The sequence below is a fragment of the Taudactylus pleione genome, unplaced genomic scaffold (genome assembly GCF_031769625.1).
Source record: "Taudactylus pleione unplaced genomic scaffold, aTauple2 ptg000005l, whole genome shotgun sequence".
Taxonomy (NCBI): Eukaryota; Metazoa; Chordata; class Amphibia; order Anura; family Myobatrachidae; genus Taudactylus; species Taudactylus pleione.
Genome location: NW_028284408.1, coordinates 24,529,313 through 24,552,085, shown reverse-complemented (window position 1 = coordinate 24,552,085; position 22,773 = coordinate 24,529,313).

The following is a 22,773-nucleotide window of genomic DNA, read 5'->3' as shown; positions in this document are numbered from 1 at the left end:
AGGGCATGATGTGAGTGAGGGGTATTTGTGTGTCTGTTATGTGGTCAGGGCATGATGTGAGTGAGGGGTATTTGTGTGTCTGTTATCTGCTCAGGGTATGATGTGAGTGAGCAGTATTTGTGTCTGTTATGTGGTCAAGGCATGATGTGTACGGGGTATTTGTGTCTGTTATGTGGTCAGGGCATGATGTGAGTGAGGGGTATTTGTGTCTGTTATATGGTCAGGGCATGATGTGAGTGAGGGGTATTTGTGTGACTGTTATGTGGTCAGGGCATGATGTGAGTGAGGGTTATGTCTGTCTGTTATGTGGTCAGGGCATGATGTGAGTGAGGGGTATGTGTGTCTGTATGTGGTCAGGGCATGATGTCAGTGTGGGTATTTATGTGCCTCTTATGTGGTCAGGGCATGATGTGAGTGAGGGATATTTGTTTGTCTGTTATATATGGTCAGGGCATGATGTGAGTGAGGGGTATTTGTGTGTCTGTTATGTGGTCAGGGTATGATGTGAGTGAGGACATTTGTATGTCTGTTATGTGGTCAGGGCATGATGTGAGTGAGGGTATTTGTGTCTGTTATGTGGACAGGGCATGATGTGAGTGAGGGGTTTTTGTGTCTGTTATGTGGTCAGGGTATGATGTCAGTGAGGCTATTTGTGTGTCTCTTATGTGGTCAGGGCATGATGTGAGTGAGGGGTATTTGTGTGTCTGTATGTGGTCAGGGCATTATGTGAGTGAGGGGTATTTGTGTGTCTGTATGTGGTCAGGGCATGATGTGAGTGAGGGGTATTGGTGTCTTTTATGTGGTCAGGGCATGATGTGAGTGAGGGGTATCAGTGTCTGTTATGTGGTCAGGGCATGATGTGAGTGAGGGGTATTTTTGTCTGTTATGTGGTCAGGGCATGATGTGAGTGAGTGGTATTTGTGTGTCTGTTATGAGGTCAGGGCATGATGTGAGTGAGGGGTATTTTTGTCTGTTATTTGGTCAGGGCATGATGTGAGTGAGTGGTATTTGTGTGTCTGTTATGAGGTCAGGGCATGATGTGAGTGAGGGGTATTTGTGTGTCTGTTATGTGGTCAGAGCATGATGTGAGTGAGGGGTATTTGTGTCTGTTAAGTGGTCAGGGCATGATGTGAGTGAGGGGTATTTGTGTGTCTGTTATGTGGTCAGGGCATGATGTGAGTGAGTGGTATTTGTGTGTCTGTTATGTGGTCAGGGCATGATGTGAGTGAGGGGTATTTGTGTGTCTATTATGTGGTCAGGGCATGATGTGACTGAGGGGTATTTGTGTCTGTTATGTGGTCAGGGCATGATGTGACTGAGTGGTATTTGTGTGTCTGTTATGTGGTCAGGGCATGATGTGAGTGAGGGTATTTGTGTGTCTGTTATGTGGTCAGGGCATGATGTGAGTGAGGGGTATGTGTGTCTGTATGTGGTCAGGGCATGATGTCAGTGAGGGTATTTGTGTGTCTCTTATGTGGTCAGGGCATGATGTGAGTGTGGGGTATTTGTTTGTCTGTTATGTGGTCAGGGCATGATGTGAGTGAGGGCTATTTGTGTGTCTGTTATGTGGTCAGGGCTTGATGTGAGTGTGGGCATTTGTGTGTCTGTTATGTGGTCAGGGCATGATGTGAGTGAGGGTATGTGTGTCCTATGTGGTCAGGGCATGGTGTGCGTGAGGTGTATTTGTGTGTCTGTTATGTGGTCAGGGTATGATGTGAGTGAGGGGTATTTGTGTGTCTGTTATGTGATCAGGGCTTGATGTGACTGAGGAGTATTTGTGTCTGTTATGTGGTCAGGGCATGATGTGAGTGAGGGGTATTTGTGTCAGTTATGTGGTCAGGGCATGATGTGAGTGAGGGGTATTTGTGTGTCTGTTATGTGGTCAGGGCATGATGTGAGTGAGGGGTATTTGTGTGTCTGTTATCTGCTCAGGGTATGATGTGAGTGAGCAGTATTTGTGTCTGTTATGTGGTCAAGGCATGATGTGTAAGGGGTATTTGTGTCTGTTATGTGGTCAGGGCATGATGTGAGTGAGGGGTATTTGTGTCTGTTATGTGGTCAGGGCATGATCTGAGTTAGTGGTATTTCTGTGTCTGTTATGTGGTCAGGGCATGATGTGAGTGAGGGGTATTTGTGTCTGTTATGTGGTCAGGGCATGATGTGAGTGAGGGGTATTTGTGTGTCTGTTATGTGGTCAGGGCATGATGTGAGTGAGGGGTATTTGTGTGTCTCTTATGTGGTCAGGGCATGATGTGAGTGAGGGGTATGTGTGTCTGTTATGTGGTCAGGGCATGATGTGAGTGAGGGGTGGTCAGGGCATGATGTCAGTGTGGGTATTTTTGTGTCTCTTATGTGGTCAGGGCATGATGTGAGTGAGGGATATTTGTTTCTCTGTAATATATGGTCAGGGCATGATGTGAGTGAGGGGTATTTGTGTGTCTGTTATGTGGTCAGGGCATGATGTGAGTGAGGGTATTTGTGTCTGTTATGTGGTCAGGGCATGATGTGAGTGAGGGGTATTTGTGTCTGTTATGTGGTCAGGGCATGATGTGAGTGAGGGGAATTTGTGTCTGTTATGTGGTCAGGGTATGATGTGAGTGAGGGGTATTTTTGTGTCTCTTATGTGGTATGGGCATGATGTGAGTGAGGGGTATTTGTGTGTCTGTATGTGGTCAGGGCATGATGTGAGTGAGGGGTATTGGTGTCTTTTATGTGGTCAGGGCATGATGTGAGTGAGGGGTATTAGTGTCTTTTATGTGGTCAGGGCATGATGTGAGTGAGGGGTATTTGTGTCTGTTATGTGGTCAGGGCATGATGTGAGTGAGTGGTATTTGTGTGTCTGTTATGAGGGCAGGGCATGATGTGAGTGAGGGGTATTTGTGTGTCTGTTATGTGGTCAGAGCATGATGTGAGTGAGGGGTATTTGTGTCTGTTATGAGGTCAGGGCATGTTGTGAGTGAGGGGTATTTGTGTGTCTGTTATGTGGTCAAGGCATGATGTGTGAGGGGTATTTGTGTCTGTTATGTGGTCAGGGCATGATGTGAGTGAGGGGTATTTGTGTCTGTTATGTGGTCAAGGCATGATGTGAGTGAGTGGTATTTGTGTGTCTGTTATGTGGTCAGGGCATGATGTGAGTGAGGGGTATTTGTGTCTGTTATCTGGTTAGGGCATGATGTGAGTGAGAGTTATTTGTGTGTCTGTTATGTGGTCAGGGCATGATGTGAGTGAGGGGTATTTGTGTGTCTGTTATCTGGTCAGGATATGATGTGAGTGAGGGGAATTTGTGTCTGTTATGTGGTCAGGGCATGATGTGAGTGAGGGGTATTTGTGTGTCTTTTACGTGGTCAGGGCATGATGTGAGTGGTATTTGTGTATCTGTTATGTGGTCAGGGTATGATGTGAGTGAGGGTATTTGTGTGTCTGTATGTGGTCAGGGCATGATGTGAGTGAGAGGTATTTGTGTCTGTTATGTGGTCAGGGCATGATGTGAGGGAGGGGTATTTGTGTCTGTTATGTGGTCAGGGCATGATGTGACTTAGGGGTATTTGTGTCTGTTATGTGGTCAGGGTATGATGTGAGTGAGGGGTATTTGTGTGTCTGTATGTGGTCAGGGCATGATGTGAGTGAGGTGCATTTGTGTGTCTGTTATGTGGTCAGGGCATGATTTGAGTCAGGGGTATTTGTGTGTCTGTTATGTGGTCAGGGCATGATGTGAGTGAGGGGTATTTGTGTGTCTGTTATGTGGTCAGGGCATGATGTGAGTGAGGGGTTTTTGTGTGTCTGTTATGTGGTCAAGGCATGATGTGAGTGAGGGGTATTTGTGTGTCTGTATGTGGTCTGGGCATGATGTGAGTGAGGGGTATTTGTGTCTGTTATGTGGTCAGGGCATGAAGTGAGTGAGGGGTATTTGTGTCTGTTATGTGGTTAGGGCATGATGTGAGTGAGAGTTATTTGTGTGTCTGTTATGTGGTCAGGGCATGATGTGAGTGAGGGGTATTTGTGTTTCTGTTATCTGGTCAGGGCATGATGTGAGTGAGGGGTATTTGTGTGTCTGTTATGTGGTCAGGGCATGATGTGAGTGAGGGGTATTTGTGTCTGTTATGTGGTCAGGGCATGATGTGAGTGAGGGGTATTTGTGTGTATGATATGTGGTCAGGGCATGATGTGAGTGAGGGGTATTTGTGTGACTGTTATGTGGTCAGGGCATGATGTGAGTGAGGGGTATGTGTGTCTGTTATGTGGTCAGGGCATGATGTGAGTGAGGGGTATGTGTGTCTGTATGTGGTCAGGGCATGATGTCAGTGTGGGTATTTGTGTGTCTCTTATGTGGTCAGGGCATGATGTGAGTGAGCGATATTTGTTTGTCTGTTATATATGGTCAGGGCATGATGTGAGTGAGGGGTATTTGTGTGTCTGTATGTGGTCAGGGCATGATGTGAGTGAGGGTTATTTGTGTGTCTGTATGTGGTCAGGGCATGATGTGAGTGAGGGGTATTGGTGTCTTTTATGTGGTCAGGGCATGATGTGAGTGAGGGGTATCAGTGTCTGTTATGTGGTCAGGGCATGATGTGAGTGAGGGGTTTTTGTGTCTGTTATGTGGTCAGGGCATGATGTGAGTGAGTGGTATTTGTGTGTCTGTTATGAGGTCTGGGCATGATGTGAGTGAGGGGTATTTGTGTGTCTGTTATGTGGTCAGAGCATGATGTGAGTGAGGGGTATTTGTGACTGTTATGTGGTCAGGGCATGATGTGAGTGAGGGGTATTTGTGTGTCTGTTATGTGGTCATGGCATGATGTGAGTGAGTGGTATTTGTGTGTCTGTTATGTGGTCAGGGCATGATGTGAGTGAGGGGTATTTGTGTGTCTGTTATGTGGTCAGGGCATGATGTGAGTGAGGGGTATTTGTGTCTGTTATGTGGTCAGGGCATGATGTGAGTGAGTGGTATTTGTGTGTCTGTTATGTGGTCAGGGCATGATGTGAGTGAGGTTATTTGTGTGTCTGTTATGTGGTCAGGGCATGATGTGAGTGAGGGGTATGTGTGTCTGTATGTGGTCAGGGCAAGATGTCAGTGAGGGTATTTGTGTGTCTCTTATGTGGTCAGGGCATGATGTGAGTGAGGGGTATTTGTTTGTCTGTTATGTGGTCAGGGCATGATGTGAGTGAGGGCTATTTGTGTGTCTGTTATGTGGTCAGGGCATGATGTGAGTGAGGGCATTTGTGTGTCTGTTATGTGGTCAGGGCATGATGTGAATGAGGGTATGTCTGTCTTATGTGGTCAGGGCATGGTGTGCGTGAGGTGTATTTGTGTGTCTGTTATGTGGTCAGGGTATGATGTAAGTGAGTGGTATTTCTGTGTCTGTTATGTGGTCAGGGCATGATGTGAGTGAGGGTATTTGTGTGTCTGTTATCTGGTCAGGGCATGATGTGAGTGAGGGGTATTTGTGTGTCTGTTATGTGGTCAGGGCATGATGTGAGTGAGGGGTATTTGTGTCTGTTATGTGGTCAGGGCATGATGTGAGTGAGGGGTATTTGTGTCTGTTATGTGGACAGGGCATGATGTGAGTGAGGGGTTTTTGTGTCTGTTATGTGTTCAGGGTATGATGTCAGTGAGGGTATTTGTGTGTCTCTTATGTGGTCAGGGCATGATGTGAGTGAGGGGTATTTGTGTGTCTGTATGTGGTCAGGGCATTATGTGAGTGAGGGGTATTTGTGTGTCTGTATATTGTCAGGGCATGATGTGAGTGAGGGGTATTGGTGTCTTTTATGTGGTCAGGGCATGATGTGAGTGACGGGTATCAGTGTCTGTTATGTGGTCAGGGCATGATGTGAGTGAGGGGTATTGGTGTCTTTTATGTGGTCAGGGCATGATGTGAGTGACGGGTATCAGTGTCTGTTATGTGGTCAGGGCATGATGTGAGTGAGGGGTATTTTTGTCTGTTATGTGGTCAGGGCATGATGTGAGTGAGTGGTATTTGTGTGTCTGTTATGAGGTCAGGGCATGATGTGAGTGAGGGGTATTTGTGTGTCTGTTATGTGGTCAGAGCATGATGTGAGTGAGGGGTATTTGTGTCTGTTATGTGGTCAGGGCATGATGTGAGTGAGGGGTATTTGTGTGTCTGTTATGTGGTCAGGGCATGATGTGAGTGAGTGGTATTTGTGTGTCTGTTATGTGGTCAGGGCATGATGTGAGTGAGGGGTATTTGTGTGTCTATTATGTGGTCAGGGCATGATGTGAGTGAGGGGTATTTGTGTCTGTTATGTGGTCAGGGCATGATGTGAGTGAGTGGTATTTGTGAATCTGTTATGTGGTCAGGGCATGATGTGAGTGAGGGTATTTGTGTGTCTGTTATGTGGTCAGGGCATGATGTGAGTGAGGGGTATGTGTGTCTGTATGTGGTCAGGGCATGATGTCAGTGAGGGTATTTGTGTGTCTCTTATGTGGTCAGGGCATGATGTGAGTGAGGGGTATTTGTTTGTCTGTTATGTGGTCAGGGCATGATGTGAGTGAGGGCTATTTGTGTGTCTGTTATGTGGTCAGGGCATGATGTGAGTGAGGGCATTTGTGTTTCTGTTATGTGGTCAGGGCATGATGTGAGTGAGGGTATGTGTGTCCTATGTGGTCAGGGCATGGTGTGCGTGAGGTGTATTTGTGTGTCTGTTATGTGGTCAGGGTATGATGTGAGTGAGGGGTATTTGTGTGTCTGTTATGTGATCAGGGCATGATGTGACTGAGGAGTATTTGTGTCTGTTATGTGGTCAGGGCATGATGTGAGTGAGGGGTATTTGTGTCAGTTATGTGGTCAGGGAATGATGTGAGTGAGGGGTATTTGTGTGTCTGTTATGTGGTCAGGGCATGATGTGAGTGAGGGGTATTTGTGTGTCTGTTATCTGCTCAGGGTATGATGTGAGTGAGCAGTATTTGTGTCTGTTATGTGGTCAAGGCATGATGTGTACGGGGTATTTGTGTCTGTTATGTGGTCAGGGCATGATGTGAGTGAGGGGTATTTGTGTCTGTTATATGGTCAGGGCATGATGTGAGTGAGGGGTATTTGTGTGACTGTTATGTGGTCAGGGCATGATGTGAGTGAGGGTTATGTCTGTCTGTTATGTGGTCAGGGCATGATGTGAGTGAGGGGTATGTGTGTCTGTATGTGGTCAGGGCATGATGTCAGTGTGGGTATTTATGTGCCTCTTATGTGGTCAGGGCATGATGTGAGTGAGGGATATTTGTTTGTCTGTTATATATGGTCAGGGCATGATGTGAGTGAGGGGTATTTGTGTGTCTGTTATGTGGTCAGGGCATGATGTGAGTGAGGACATTTGTATGTCTGTTATGTGGTCAGGGCATGATGTGAGTGAGGGTATTTGTGTCTGTTATGTGGACAGGGCATGATGTGAGTGAGGGGTTTTTGTGTCTGTTATGTGGTCAGGGTATGATGTCAGTGAGGGTATTTGTGTGTCTCTTATGTGGTCAGGGCATGATGTGAGTGAGGGGTATTTGTGTGTCTGTATGTGGTCAGGGCATTATATGAGTGAGGGGTATTTGTGTGTCTGTATGTGGTCAGGGCATGATGTGAGTGAGGGGTATTGGTGTCTTTTATGTGGTCAGGGCATGATGTGAGTGAGGGGTATCAGTGTCTGTTATGTGGTCAGGGCATGATGTGAGTGAGGGGTATTTTTGTCTGTTATGTGGTCAGGGCATGATGTGAGTGAGTGGTATTTGTGTGTCTGTTATGAGGTCAGGGCATGATGTGAGTGAGGGGTATTTGTGTGTCTGTTATGTGGTCAGAGCATGATTTGAGTGAGGGGTATTTGTGTCTGTTATGTGGTCAGGGCATGATGTGAGTGAGGGGTATTTGTGTGTCTGTTATGTGGTCAGGGCATGATGTGAGTGAGTGGTATTTGTGTGTCTGTTATGTGGTCAGGGCATGATGTGAGTGAGGGGTATTTGTGTGTCTATTATGTGGTCAGGGCATGATGTGACTGAGGGGTATTTGTGTCTGTTATGTGGTCAGGGCATGATGTGACTGAGTGGTATTTGTGTGTCTGTTATGTGGTCAGGGCATGATGTGAGTGAGGGTATTTGTGTGTCTGTTATGTGGTCAGGGCATGATGTGAGTGAGGGGTATGTGTGTCTGTATGTGGTCAGGGCATGATGTCAGTGAGGGTATTTGTGTGTCTCTTATGTGGTCAGGGCATGATGTGAGTGTGGGGTATTTGTTTGTCTGTTATGTGGTCAGGGCATGATGTGAGTGAGGGCTATTTGTGTGTCTGTTATGTGGTCAGGGCTTGATGTGAGTGTGGGCATTTGTGTGTCTGTTATGTGGTCAGGGCATGATGTGAGTGAGGGTATGTGTGTCCTATGTGGTCAGGGCATGGTGTGCGTGAGGTGTATTTGTGTGTCTGTTATGTGGTCAGGGTATGATGTGAGTGAGGGGTATTTGTGTGTCTGTTATGTGATCAGGGCTTGATGTGACTGAGGAGTATTTGTGTCTGTTATGTGGTCAGGGCATGATGTGAGTGAGGGGTATTTGTGTCAGTTATGTGGTCAGGGCATGATGTGAGTGAGGGGTATTTGTGTGTCTGTTATGTGGTCAGGGCATGATGTGAGTGAGGGGTATTTGTGTGTCTGTTATCTGCTCAGGGTATGATGTGAGTGAGCAGTATTTGTGTCTGTTATGTGGTCAAGGCATGATGTGTAAGGGGTATTTGTGTCTGTTATGTGGTCAGGGCATGATGTGAGTGAGGGGTATTTGTGTCTGTTATGTGGTCAGGGCATGATCTGAGTTAGTGGTATTTCTGTGTCTGTTATGTGGTCAGGGCATGATGTGAGTGAGGGGTATTTGTGTCTGTTATGTGGTCAGGGCATGATGTGAGTGAGGGGTATTTGTGTGTCTGTTATGTGGTCAGGGCATGATGTGAGTGAGGGGTATTTGTGTGTCTCTTATGTGGTCAGGGCATGATGTGAGTGAGGGGTATGTGTGTCTGTTATGTGGTCAGGGCATGATGTGAGTGAGGGGTGGTCAGGGCATGATGTCAGTGTGGGTATTTTTGTGTCTCTTATGTGGTCAGGGCATGATGTGAGTGAGGGATATTTGTTTCTCTGTAATATATGGTCAGGGCATGATGTGAGTGAGGGGTATTTGTGTGTCTGTTATGTGGTCAGGGCATGATGTGAGTGAGGGTATTTGTGTCTGTTATGTGGTCAGGGCATGATGTGAGTGAGGGGTATTTGTGTCTGTTATGTGGTCAGGGCATGATGTGAGTGAGGGGAATTTGTGTCTGTTATGTGGTCAGGGTATGATGTGAGTGAGGGGTATTTTTGTGTCTCTTATGTGGTATGGGCATGATGTGAGTGAGGGGTATTTGTGTGTCTGTATGTGGTCAGGGCATGATGTGAGTGAGGGGTATTGGTGTCTTTTATGTGGTCAGGGCATGATGTGAGTGAGGGGTATTAGTGTCTTTTATGTGGTCAGGGCATGATGTGAGTGAGGGGTATTTGTGTCTGTTATGTGGTCAGGGCATGATGTGAGTGAGTGGTATTTGTGTGTCTGTTATGAGGGCAGGGCATGATGTGAGTGAGGGGTATTTGTGTGTCTGTTATGTGGTCAGAGCATGATGTGAGTGAGGGGTATTTGTGTCTGTTATGTGGTCAGGGCATGTTGTGAGTGAGGGGTATTTGTGTGTCTGTTATGTGGTCAAGGCATGATGTGTGAGGGGTATTTGTGTCTGTTATGTGGTCAGGGCATGATGTGAGTGAGGGGTATTTGTGTCTGTTATGTGGTCAAGGCATGATGTGAGTGAGTGGTATTTGTGTGTCTGTTATGTGGTCAGGGCATGATGTGAGTGAGGGGTATTTGTGTCTGTTATCTGGTTAGGGCATGATGTGAGTGAGAGTTATTTGTGTGTCTGTTATGTGGTCAGGGCATGATGTGAGTGAGGGGTATTTGTGTGTCTGTTATCTGGTCAGGATATGATGTGAGTGAGGGGTATTTGTGTCTGTTATGTGGTCAGGGCATGATGTGAGTGAGGGGTATTTGTGTGTCTTTTATGTGGTCAGGGCATGATGTGAGTGGTATTTGTGTATCTGTTATGTGGTCAGGGTATGATGTGAGTGAGGGTATTTGTGTGTCTGTATGTGGTCAGGGCATGATGTGAGTGAGAGGTATTTGTGTCTGTTATGTGGTCAGGGCATGATGTGAGGGAGGGGTATTTGTGTCTGTTATGTGGTCAGGGCATGATGTGACTTAGGGGTATTTGTGTCTGTTATGTGGTCAGGGTATGATGTGAGTGAGGGGTATTTGTGTGTCTGTATGTGGTCAGGGCATGATGTGAGTGAGGTGCATTTGTGTGTCTGTTATGTGGTCAGGGCATGATTTGAGTCAGGGGTATTTGTGTGTCTGTTATGTGGTCAGGGCATGATGTGAGTGAGGGGTAATTGTGTGTCTGTTATGTGGTCAGGGCATGATGTGAGTGAGGGGTTTTTGTGTGTCTGTTATGTGGTCAAGGCATGATGTGAGTGAGGGGTATTTGTGTGTCTGTATGTGGTCTGGGCATGATGTGAGTGAGGGGTATTTGTGTCTGTTATGTGGTCAGGGTATGATGTGAGTGAGGGGTATTTGTGTCTGTTATGTGGTCAGGGCATGAAGTGAGTGAGGGGTATTTGTGTCTGTTATGTGGTTAGGGCATGATGTGAGTGAGAGTTATTTGTGTGTCTGTTATGTGGTCAGGGCATGATGTGAGTGAGGGGTATTTGTGTTTCTGTTATCTGGTCAGGGCATGATGTGAGTGAGGGGTATTTGTGTGTCTGTTATGTGGTCAGGGCATGATGTGAGTGAGGGGTATTTGTGTCTGTTATGTGGTCAGGGCATGATGTGAGTGAGGGGTATTTGTGTGTATGATATGTGGTCAGGGCATGATGTGAGTGAGGGGTATTTGTGTGACTGTTATGTGGTCAGGGCATGATGTGAGTGAGGGGTATGTGTGTCTGTTATGTGGTCAGGGCATGATGTGAGTGAGGGGTATGTGTGTCTGTATGTGGTCAGGGCATGATGTCAGTGTGGGTATTTGTGTGTCTCTTATGTGGTCAGGGCATGATGTGAGTGAGGGATATTTGTTTGTCTGTTATATATGGTCAGGGCATGATGTGAGTGAGGGGTATTTGTGTGTCTGTATGTGGTCAGGGCATGATGTGAGTGAGGGTTATTTGTGTGTCTGTATGTGGTCAGGGCATGATGTGAGTGAGGGGTATTGGTGTCTTTTATGTGGTCAGGGCATGATGTGAGTGAGGGGTATCAGTGTCTGTTATGTGGTCAGGGCATGATGTGAGTGAGGGGTTTTTGTGTCTGTTATGTGGTCAGGGCATGATGTGAGTGAGTGGTATTTGTGTGTCTGTTATGAGGTCTGGGCATGATGTGAGTGAGGGGTATTTGTGTGTCTGTTATGTGGTCAGAGCATGATGTGAGTGAGGGGTATTTGTGACTGTTATGTGGTCAGGGCATGATGTGAGTGAGGGGTATTTGTGTGTCTGTTATGTGGTCATGGCATGATGTGAGTGAGTGGTATTTGTGTGTCTGTTATGTGGTCAGGGCATGATGTGAGTGAGGGGTATTTGTGTGTCTGTTATGTGGTCAGGGCATGATGTGAGTGAGGGGTATTTGTGTCTGTTATGTGGTCAGGGCATGATGTGAGTGAGTGGTATTTGTGTGTCTGTTATGTGGTCAGGGCATGATGTGAGTGAGGTTATTTGTGTGTCTGTTATGTGGTCAGGGCATGATGTGAGTGAGGGGTATGTGTGTCTGTATGTGGTCAGGGCAAGATGTCAGTGAGGGTATTTGTGTGTCTCTTATGTGGTCAGGGCATGATGTGAGTGAGGGGTATTTGTTTGTCTGTTATGTGGTCAGGGCATGATGTGAGTGAGGGCTATTTGTGTGTCTGTTATGTGGTCAGGGCATGATGTGAGAGAGGGCATTTGTGTGTCTGTTATGTGGTCAGGGCATGATGTGAATGAGGGTATGTCTGTCTTATGTGGTCAGGGCATGGTGTGCGTGAGGTGTATTTGTGTGTCTGTTATGTGGTCAGGGTATGATGTAAGTGAGTGGTATTTCTGTGTCTGTTATGTGGTCAGGGCATGATGTGAGTGAGGGTATTTGTGTGTCTGTTATGTGGTCAGATTATGATGTGAGTGAGGGGTATTTGTGTGTCTGTATGTGGTCAGGGCATGATGTGAGTGAGGGGTATTTGTGTCTGTTATGTGGTCAGGGTATGATGTGAGTGAGGGGTATTTGTGTCTGTTATGTGGTCAGGGCATGATGTGAGTGAGGGGTATTTGTGTCTGTTATGTGGTCAGGGCATGATGTGAGTGAGGGGTATTTGTGTGTCTGTTATGTGGTCAGGGCTTGATGTGAGTGAGGGGTATTTGTGTTTCTGTTATCTGCTCAGGGTATGATGTGAGTGAGGGGTATTTGTGTCTGTTATGTGGTCAAGGCATAATGTGTAAGGGGTATTTGTGTCTGTTATGTGGTCAGGGCATGATGTGAGTGAGGGCTATTTGTGTCTGTTATGTGGTCAGGGCATGATGTGAGTGAGTGGTATTTGTGTGTCTGTTATGTGGTCAGGGCATGATGTGAGTGAGGGGTATTTGTGTGTCTGTTATGTGGTCAGGGCATGATGTGAGTGAGGGGTATTTGTGTCTGTTATGTGGTCAGGGCATGATGTGAGTGAGGGGTATTTGTGTGTCTGTTATGTGGTCAGGGCATGATGTGAGTGAGGGGTAATTGTGTGTCTCTTATGTGGTCAGGGCATGATGTGAGTGAGGGGTATGTGTGTCTGTTATGTGGTCAGGGCATGATGTGAGTGAGGGGTATGTGTGTCTGTATGTGGTCAGGGCATGATGTCAGTGTGGGGATTTGTGTGTCTCTTATGTGGTCAGGGCATGATGTGAGTGAGGGATATTTGTTTCTCTGTTATATATGGTCAGGGCATGATGTGAGTGAGGGGTATTTGTGTGTCTGTTATGTGGTCAGGGCATGATGTGAGTGAGGGTATTTGTGTCTGTTATGTGGTCAGGGCATGATGTGAGTGAGGGGTATTTGTGTCTGTTATGTGGTCAGGGCATGATGTGAGTGAGGGGTATTTGTGTCTGTTATGTGGTCAGGGTATAATGTGAGTGAGGGGTATTTGTGTGTCTGTATGTGGTCAGGGCATGATGTGAGTGAGGGGTATTTGTGTGTCTGTATGTGGTCAGGGCATGATGTGAGTGAGGGGTATTGGTGTCTTTTATGTGGTCAGGGCATGATGTTTGTGAGGGGTATTAGTGTCTGTTATGTGGTCAGGGCATGATGTGAGTGAGGGGTATTTGTGTCTGTTATGTGGTCAGGGCATGATGTGAGTGAGTGGTATTTGTGTGTCTGTTTTGAGGTCAGGGCATGATGTGAGTGAGGGGTATTTGTGTGTCTGTTATGTGGTCAGAGCATGATGTGAGTGAGGGGTATTTGTGTCTGTTATGTGGTCATGGCATGACGTGAGTGAGGGGTATTTGTGTGTCTGTTATGTGGTCAAGGCATGATGTGTGAGGGGTATTTGTGTCTGTTATGTGGTCAGGGCATGATGTGCGTGAGGGGTATTTGTGTCTGTTATGTGGTCAGGGCATTATGTGAGTGAGTGGTATTTGTGTGTCTGTTATGTGGTCAGGGCATGATGTGAGTGAGGGTATTTGTGTGTCTGTTATGTGGTCAGGGCATGATGTGAGTGAGGGGTATGTGTGTCTCTTATGTGGTCAGGGCATGATGTGAGTGAGGGGTATTTGTGTCTGTTATGTGGTCAGGGCATGATGTGAGTGAGGGGTATTTGTGTGTCTTTTATGTGGTCAGGGCATGATGTGAGTGGTATTTGTGTATCTGTTATGTGGTCAGGGTATGATGTGAGTGAGGGAATTTGTGTGTCTGTATGTGGTCAGGGCATGATGTGAGTGAGAGGTATTTGTGTCTGTTATGTGGTCAGGGCATGATGTGAGTGAGGGGTATTTGTGTCTGTTATGTGGTCAGGGCATGATGTGAGTGAGGGGTATTTGTGTCTGTTATGTGGTCAGGATATGAAATGAGTGAGGGGTTTTTGTGTGTCTGTATGTGGTCAAGGCATGATGTGAGTGAGGTGTATTTGTGTGTCTATTATGTGGTCAGGGCATGATGTGAGTGAGGGGTATTTGTGTGTCTATTATGTGGTCAGGGCATGATGTGAGTGAGGGGTATTTGTGTGTCTGTTATGTGGTCAGGGCATGATGTGAGTGAGGGGTATTTCTGTGTCTGTTATGTGGTCAAGGCATGATGTGAGTGAAGGGTATTTGTGTGTCTGTATGTGGTCAGGGCATGATGTGAGTGAGGGGTATTTGTGTCTGTTATGTGGTCAGGGCATGATGTGAGTGAGGGGTATTTGTGTGTCTGTTATGTGGTCAGAGCATGATGTGAGTGAGGGGTATTTGTGTCTGTTATGTGGTCAGGGCATGATGTGAGTGAGGGGTATTTGTGTGTCTGTTATTTGGTCAGGGCATGATGTGAGTGAGTGGTATTTGTGTGTCTGTTATGTGGTCAGGGCATGATGTGAGTGAGGGGTATTTGTGTGTCTATTATGTGGTCTGGGCATGATGTGAGTGAGGGGTATTTGTGTCTGTTATGTGGTCAGGGCATGATGTGAGTGAGTGGTATTTGTGTGTCTGTTATGTGGTCAGGGCATGATGTGAGTGAGGGTATTTGTGTGTCTGTTATGTGGTCAGGGCATGATGTGAGTGAGGGGTATGTGTGTCTGTATGTGGTCAGAGCATGATGTCAGTTATGGTATTTGTGTGTCTGTTATGTGGTCAGTGCATGATGTGAGTGAGGGCTATTTGTGTGTCTGTTATGTGGTCAGGGCATGATGTGAGTGAGGGCATTTGTGTGTCTGTTATGTGGTCAGGGCATGACGTGAGTGAGGGTATGTGTGTCCTATGTGGTCAGGGCATGGTGTGCGTGAGGTGTATTTGTGTGTCTGTTATGTGGTCAGGGTATGATGTGAGTGAGCGGTATTTGTGTGTCTGTTATGTGATCAGGGCATGATGTGACTGAGGAGTATTTGTGTCTGTTATGTGGTCAAGGCATGATGTGTAAGGGGTATTTGTGTCTGTTATGTGGTCAGGGCATGATGTGAGTGAGGGGTATTTGTGTCTGTTATGTGGTCAGGGCATGATCTGAGTGAGAGGTATTTCTGTGTCTGTTATGTGGTCAGGGCATGATGTGAGTGAGGGGTATTTGTGTCTGTTATGTGGTCAGGGCATGATGTGAGTGAGGGGTATTTGTGTGTCTGTTATGTGGTCAGGGCATGATGTGAATGAGGGGTATTTGTGTGTCTCCTATGTGGTCAGGGCATGATGTGAGTGAGGGGTATGTGTGTCTGTTATGTGGTCAGGGCATGATGTGAGTAAGGGGTGGTCAGGGCATGATGTCAGTGTGTGTATTTTTGAGTCTCTTATGTGGTCAGGGAATGATGTGAGTGAGGGATATTTGTTTCTCTGTAATATATGGTCAGGGCATGATGTGAGTGAGGGGTATTTGTGTCTGTTATGTGGTCAGGGCATGATCTGAGTGAGAGGTATTTCTGTGTCTGTTATGTGGTCAGAGCATGATGTGAGTGAGGGGTATTTGTGTCTGTTATGTGGTCAGGGCATGATGTGAGTGAGTGGTATTTGTGTGTCTGTTATGTGGTCAGGGCATGATGTGAGTGAGTTTATTTGTGTGTCTGTTATGTGGTCAGGGCATGATGTGAGTGAGGGGTATGTGTGTCTGTATGTGGTCAGGGCAAGATGTCAGTGAGGGTATTTGTGTGTCTCTTATGTGGTCAGGGCATGATGTGAGTGAGGGGTATTTGTTTGTCTGTTATGTGGTCAGGGCATGATGTGAGTGAGGGCTATTTGTGTGTCTGTTATGTGGTCAGGGCATGATGTGAGTGAGGGCATTTGTGTGTCTGTTATGTGGTCAGGGCATGATGTGAATGAGGGTATGTCTGTCTTATGTGGTCAGGGCATGGTGTGCGTGAGGTGTATTTGTGTGTCTGTTATGTGGTCAGGGTATGATGTAAGTGAGTGGTATTTCTGTGTCTGTTATGTGGTCAGGGCATGATGTGAGTGAGGGTATTTGTGTGTCTGTTATGTGGTCAGGTTATGATGTGATTGAGGGGTATTTGTGTGTCTGTATGTGGTCAGGGCATGATGTGAGTGAGGGGTATTTGTGTCTGTTATGTGGTCAGGGTATGATGTGAGTGAGGGGTATTTGTGTCTGTTATGTGGTCAGGGCATGATGTGAGTGAGGGGTATTTGTGTCTGTTATGTGGTCAGGGCATGATGTGAGTGAGGGGTATTTGTGTGTCTGTTATGTGGTCAGGGCTTGATGTGAGTGAGGGGTATTTGTGTGTCTGTTATCTGCTTAGGGTATGATGTGAGTGAGGGGTATTTGTGTCTGTTATGTGGTCAAGGCATAATGTGTAAGGGGTATTTGTGTCTGTTATGTGGTCAGGGCATGATGTGAGTGAGGGCTATTTGTGTCTGTTATGTGGTCAGGGTATGATGTGAGTGAGTGGTATTTGTGTGTCTGTTATGTGGTCAGGGCATGATGTGAGTGAGGGGTATTTGTGTGTCTGTTATGTGGTCAGGGCATGATGTGAGTGAGGGGTATTTGTGTCTGTTATGTGGTCAGGGCATGATGTGAGTGAGGGGTATTTGTGTGTCTGTTATGTGGTCAGGGCATGATGTGAGTGAGGGGTAATTGTGTGTCTCTTATGTGGTCAGGGCATGATGTGAGTGAGGGGTATGTGTGTCTGTTATGTGGTCAGGGCATGATGTGAGTGAGGGGTATGTGTGTCTGTATGTGGTCAGGGCATGATGTCAGTGTGGGTATTTGTGTGTCTCTTATGTGGTCAGGGCATGATGTGAGTAAGGGATATTTGTTTCTCTGTTATATATGGTCAGGGCATGATGTGAGTGAGGGGTAATTGTGTGTCTGTTATGTGGTCAGGGCATGATGTGAGTGAGGGTATTTGTGTCTGTTATGTGGTCACGGCATGATGTGAGTGAGGGGTATTTGTGTCTGTTATGTGGTCAGGGCATGATGTGAGTGAGGGGTATTTGTGTCTGTTATGTGGTCAGGGTATGATGTGAGTGAGGGGTATTTGTGTGTCTGTATGTGGTCAGGGCATGATGTGAGTGAGGGGTATTTGTGTGTCTGTATGTGGTCAGGGCATGATGTGAGTGAGGGGTATTGGTGTCTTTTATGTGGTCAGGGCATGATGTTTGTGAGGGGTATTAGTGTCTGTTATGTGGTCAGGGCATGATGTGAGTGAGGGGTATTTGTGTCTGTTATGTGGTCAGGGCATGATGTGAGTGAGGGGTATGTGTGTCTGTATGTGGTCAGGGCAAGATGTCAGTGAGGGTATTTGTGTGTCTCTTATGTGGTCAGGGCATGATGTGAGTGAGGGGTATTTGTTTGTCTGTTATGTGGTCAGGGCATGATGTGAGTGAGGGCTATTTGTGTGTCTGTTATGTGGTCAGGGCATGATGTGAGTGAGGGTATTTGTGTGTCTGTTATGTGGTCAGGGCATGATGTGAATGAGGGTATGTCTGTCTTATGTGGTCAGGGCATGGTGTGCGTGAGGTGTATTTGTGTGTCTGTTATGTGGTCAGGGTATGATGTAAGTGAGTGGTATTTCTGTGTCTGTTATGTGGTCAGGGCATGATGTGAGTGAGGGTATTTGTGTGTCTGTTATGTGGTCAGGTTATTATGTGAGTGAGGGGTATTTGTGTGTCTGTATGTGGTCAGGGCATGATGTGAGTGAGGGGTATTTGTGTCTGTTATGTGGTCAGGGTATGATGTGAGTGAGGGGTATTTGTGTCTGTTATGTGGTCAGGGCATGATGTGAGTGAGGGGTATTTGTGTCTGTTATGTGGTCAGGGCATGATGTGAGTGAGGGGTATTTGTGTGTCTGTTATGTGGTCAGGGCTTGATGTGAGTGAGGGGTATTTGTGTGTCTGTTATCTGCTCAGGGTATGATGTGAGTGAGGGGTATTTGTGTCTGTTATGTGGTCAAGGCATAATGTGTAAGGGGTATTTGTGTCTGTTATGTGGTCAGGGCATGATGTGAGTGAGGCATATTTGTGTCTGTTATGTGGTCAGGGCATGATGTGAGTGAGTGGTATTTGTGTGTCTGTTATGTGGTCAGGGCATGATGTGAGTGAGGGGTATTTGTGTGTCTGTTATGTGGTCAGGGCATGATGTGAGTGAGGGGTATTTGTGTCTGTTATGTGGTCAGGGCATGATGTGAGTGAGGGGTATTTGTGTGTCTGTTATGTGGTCAGGGCATGATGTGAGTGAGGGGTAATTGTGTGTCTGTTATGTGGTCAGGGCATGATGTGAGTGAGGGGTATGTGTGTCTGTATGTGGTCAGGGCATGATGTCAGTGTGGGGATTTGTGTGTCTCTTGTGTGGTCAGGGCATGATGTGAGTGAGGGATATTTGTTTCTCTGTTATATATGGTCAGGGCATGATGTGAGTGAGGGGTATTTGTGTGTCTGTTATGTGGTCAGGGCATGATGTGAGTGAGGGTATTTGTGTCTGTTATGTGGTCAGGGCATGATGTGAGTGAGGGGTATTTGTGTCTGTTATGTGGTCAGGGCATGATGTGAGTGAGGGGTATTTGTGTCTGTTATGTGGTCAGGGTATAATGTGAGTGAGGGGTATTTGTGTGTCTGTATGTGGTCAGGGCATGATGTGAGTGAGGGGTATTTGTGTGTCTGTATGTGGTCAGGGCATGATGTGAGTGAGGGGTATTGGTGTCTTTTATGTGGTCAGGGCATGATGTTTGTGAGGGGTATTAGTGTCTGTTATGTGGTCAGGGCATGATGTGAGTGAGGGGTATTTGTGTCTGTTATGTGGTCAGGGCATGATGTGAGTGAGTGGTATTTGTGTGTCTGTTTTGAGGTCAGGGCATGATGTGAGTGAGGGGTATTTGTGTGTCTGTTATGTGGTCAGAGCATGATGTGAGTGAGGGGTATTTGTGTCTGTTATGTGGTCATGGCATGACGTGAGTGAGGGGTATTTGTGTGTCTGTTATGTGGTCAAGGCATGATGTGTGAGGGGTATTTGTGTCTGTTATGTGGTCAGGGTATGATGTGCGTGAGGGGTATTTGTGTCTGTTATGTGGTCAGGGCATTATGTGAGTGAGTGGTATTTGTGTGTCTGTTATGTGGTCAGGGCATGATGTGAGTGAGGGTATTTGTGTGTCTGTTATGTGGTCAGGGCATGATGTGAGTGAGGGGTATGTGTGTCTGTATGTGGTCAGGGCATGATGTCAGTGAGTGGTATTTGTGTGTCTCTTATGTGGTCAGGGCATGATGTGAGTGAGGGGTATTTGTGTCTGTTATGTGGTCAGGGCATGATGTGAGTGAGGGGTATTTGTGTGTCTTTTATGTGGTCAGGGCATGATGTGAGTGGTATTTGTGTATCTGTTATGTGGTCAGGGTATGATGTGAGTGAGGGAATTTGTGTGTCTGTATGTGGTCAGGGCATGATGTGAGTGAGAGGTATTTGTGTCTGTTATGTGGTCAGGGCATGATGTGAGTGAGGGGTATTTGTGTCTGTTATGTGGTCAGGGCATGATGTGAGTGAGGGGTATTTGTGTCTGTTATGTGGTCAGGGTATGATGTGAGTGAGGGGTTTTTGTGTGTCTGTATGTGGTCAAGGCATGATGTGAGTGAGGTGTATTTGTGTGTCTGTTATGTGGTCAGGGCATGATGTGAGTGAGGGGTATTTGTGTGTCTATTATGTGGTCAGGGCATGATGTGAGTGAGGGGTATATGTGTGTCTGTTATGTGGTCAGGGCATGATGTGAGTGAGGGGTATTTCTGTGTCTGTTATGTGGTCAAGGCATGATGTGAGTGAAGGGTATTTGTGTGTCTGTATGTGGTCAGGGCATGATGTGAGTGAGGGGTATTTGTGTCTGTTATGTGGTCAGGGCATGATGTGAGTGAGGGGTATTTGTGTGTCTGTTATGTGGTCAGAGCATGATGTGAGTGAGGGGTATTTGTGTCTGTTATGTGGTCAGGGCATGATGTGAGTGAGGGGTATTTGTGTGTCTGTTATGTGGTCAGGGCATGATGTGAGTGAGGGTATTTGTGTGTCTGTTATGTGGTCAGGGTATGATGTGAGTGAGGGGTATTTGTGTCTGTTATGTGGTCAGGGCATGATGTGAGTGAGGGGTATTTGTGTCTGTTATGTGGTCAGGGCATGATGTGAGTGAGGGGTATTTGTGTGTCTGTTATGTGGTCAGGGCTTGATGTGAGTGAGGGGTATTTGTGTGTCTGTTATCTGCTTAGGGTATGATGTGAGTGAGGGGTATTTGTGTCTGTTATGTGGTCAAGGCATAATGTGTAAGGGGTATTTGTGTCTGTTATGTGGTCAGGGCATGATGTGAGTGAGGGCTATTTGTGTCTGTTATGTGGTCAGGGTATGATGTGAGTGAGTGGTATTTGTGTGTCTGTTATGTGGTCAGGGCATGATGTGAGTGAGGGGTATTTGTGTGTCTGTTATGTGGTCAGGGCATGATGTGAGTGAGGGGTATTTGTGTCTGTTATGTGGTCAGGGCATGATGTGAGTGAGGGGTATTTGTGTGTCTGTTATGTGGTCAGGGCATGATGTGGTTGAGGGGTAATTGTGTGTCTCTTATGTGGTCAGGGCATGATGTGAGTGAGGGGTATGTGTGTCTGTTATGTGGTCAGGGCATGATGTGAGTGAGGGGTATGTGTGTCTGTATGTGGTCAGGGCATGATGTCAGTGTGGGTATTTGTGTGTCTCTTATGTGGTCAGGGCATGATGTGAGTAAGGGATATTTGTTTCTCTGTTATATATGGTCAGGGCATGATGTGAGTGAGGGGTAATTGTGTGTCTGTTATGTGGTCAGGGCATGATGTGAGTGAGGGTATTTGTGTCTGTTATGTGGTCAGGGCATGATGTGAGTGAGGGGTATTTGTGTCTGTTATGTGGTCAGGGCATGATGTGAGTGAGGGGTATTTGTGTCTGTTATGTGGTCAGGGTATGATGTGAGTGAGGGGTATTTGTGTGTCTGTATGTGGTCAGGGCATGATGTGAGTGAGGGGTATTTGTGTGTCTGTATGTGGTCAGGGCATGATGTGAGTGAGGGGTATTGGTGTCTTTTATGTGGTCAGGGCATGATGTTTGTGAGGTTTATTAGTGTCTGTTATGTGGTCAGGGCATGATGTGAGTGAGGGGTATTTGTGTCTGTTATGTGGTCAGGGCATGATGTGAGTGAGGGGTATGTGTGTCTGTATGTGGTCAGGGCAAGATGTCAGTGAGGGTATTTGTGTGTCTCTTATGTGGTCAGGGCATGATGTGAGTGAGGGGTATTTGTTTGTCTGTTATGTGGTCAGGGCATGATGTGAGTGAGGGCTATTTGTGTGTCTGTTATGTGGTCAGGGCATGATGTGAGTGAGGGTATTTGTGTGTCTGTTATGTGGTCAGGGCATGATGTGAATGCGGGTATGTCTGTCTTATGTGGTCAGGGCATGGTGTGCGTGAGGTGTATTTGTGTGTCTGTTATGTGGTCAGGGTATGATGTAAGTGAGTGGTATTTCTGTGTCTGTTATGTGGTCAGGGCATGATGTGAGTGAGGGTATTTGTGTGTCTGTTATGTGGTCAGGTTATTATGTGAGTGAGGGGTATTTGTGTGTCTGTATGTGGTCAGGGCATGATGTGAGTGAGGGGTATTTGTGTCTGTTATGTGGTCAGGGTATGATGTGAGTGAGGGGTATTTGTGTCTGTTATGTGGTCAGGGCATGATGTGAGTGAGGGGTATTTGTGTCTGTTATGTGGTCAGGGCATGATGTGAGTGAGGGGTATTTGTGTGTCTGTTATGTGGTCAGGGCTTGATGTGAGTGAGGGGTATTTGTGTGTCTGTTATCTGCTCAGGGTATGATGTGAGTGAGGGGTATTTGTGTCTGTTATGTGGTCAAGGCATAATGTGTAAGGGGTATTTGTGTCTGTTATGTGGTCAGGGCATGATGTGAGTGAGGGCTATTTGTGTCTGTTATGTGGTCAGGGCATGATGTGAGTGAGTGGTATTTGTGTGTCTGTTATGTGGTCAGGGCATGATGTGAGTGAGGGGTATTTGTGTGTCTGTTATGTGGTCAGGGCATGATGTGAGTGAGGGGTATTTGTGTCTGTTATGTGGTCAGGGCATGATGTGAGTGAGGGGTATTTGTGTGTCTGTTATGTGGTCAGGGCATGATGTGAGTGAGGGGTAATTGTGTGTCTCTTATGTGGTCAGGGCATGATGTGAGTGAGGGGTATGTGTGTCTGTTATGTGGTCAGGGCATGATGTGAGTGAGGGGTATGTGTGTCTGTATGTGGTCAGGGCATGATGTCAGTGTGGGGATTTGTGTGTCTCTTGTGTGGTCAGGGCATGATGTGAGTGAGGGATATTTGTTTCTCTGTTATATATGGTCAGGGCATGATGTGAGTGAGGGGTATTTGTGTGTCTGTTATGTGGTCAGGGCATGATGTGAGTGAGGGTATTTGTGTCTGTTATGTGGTCAGGGCATGATGTGAGTGAGGGGTATTTGTGTCTGTTATGTGGTCAGGGCATGATGTGAGTGAGGGGTATTTGTGTCTGTTATGTGGTCAGGGTATAATGTGAGTGAGGGGTATTTGTGTGTCTGTATGTTGTCAGGGCATGATGTGA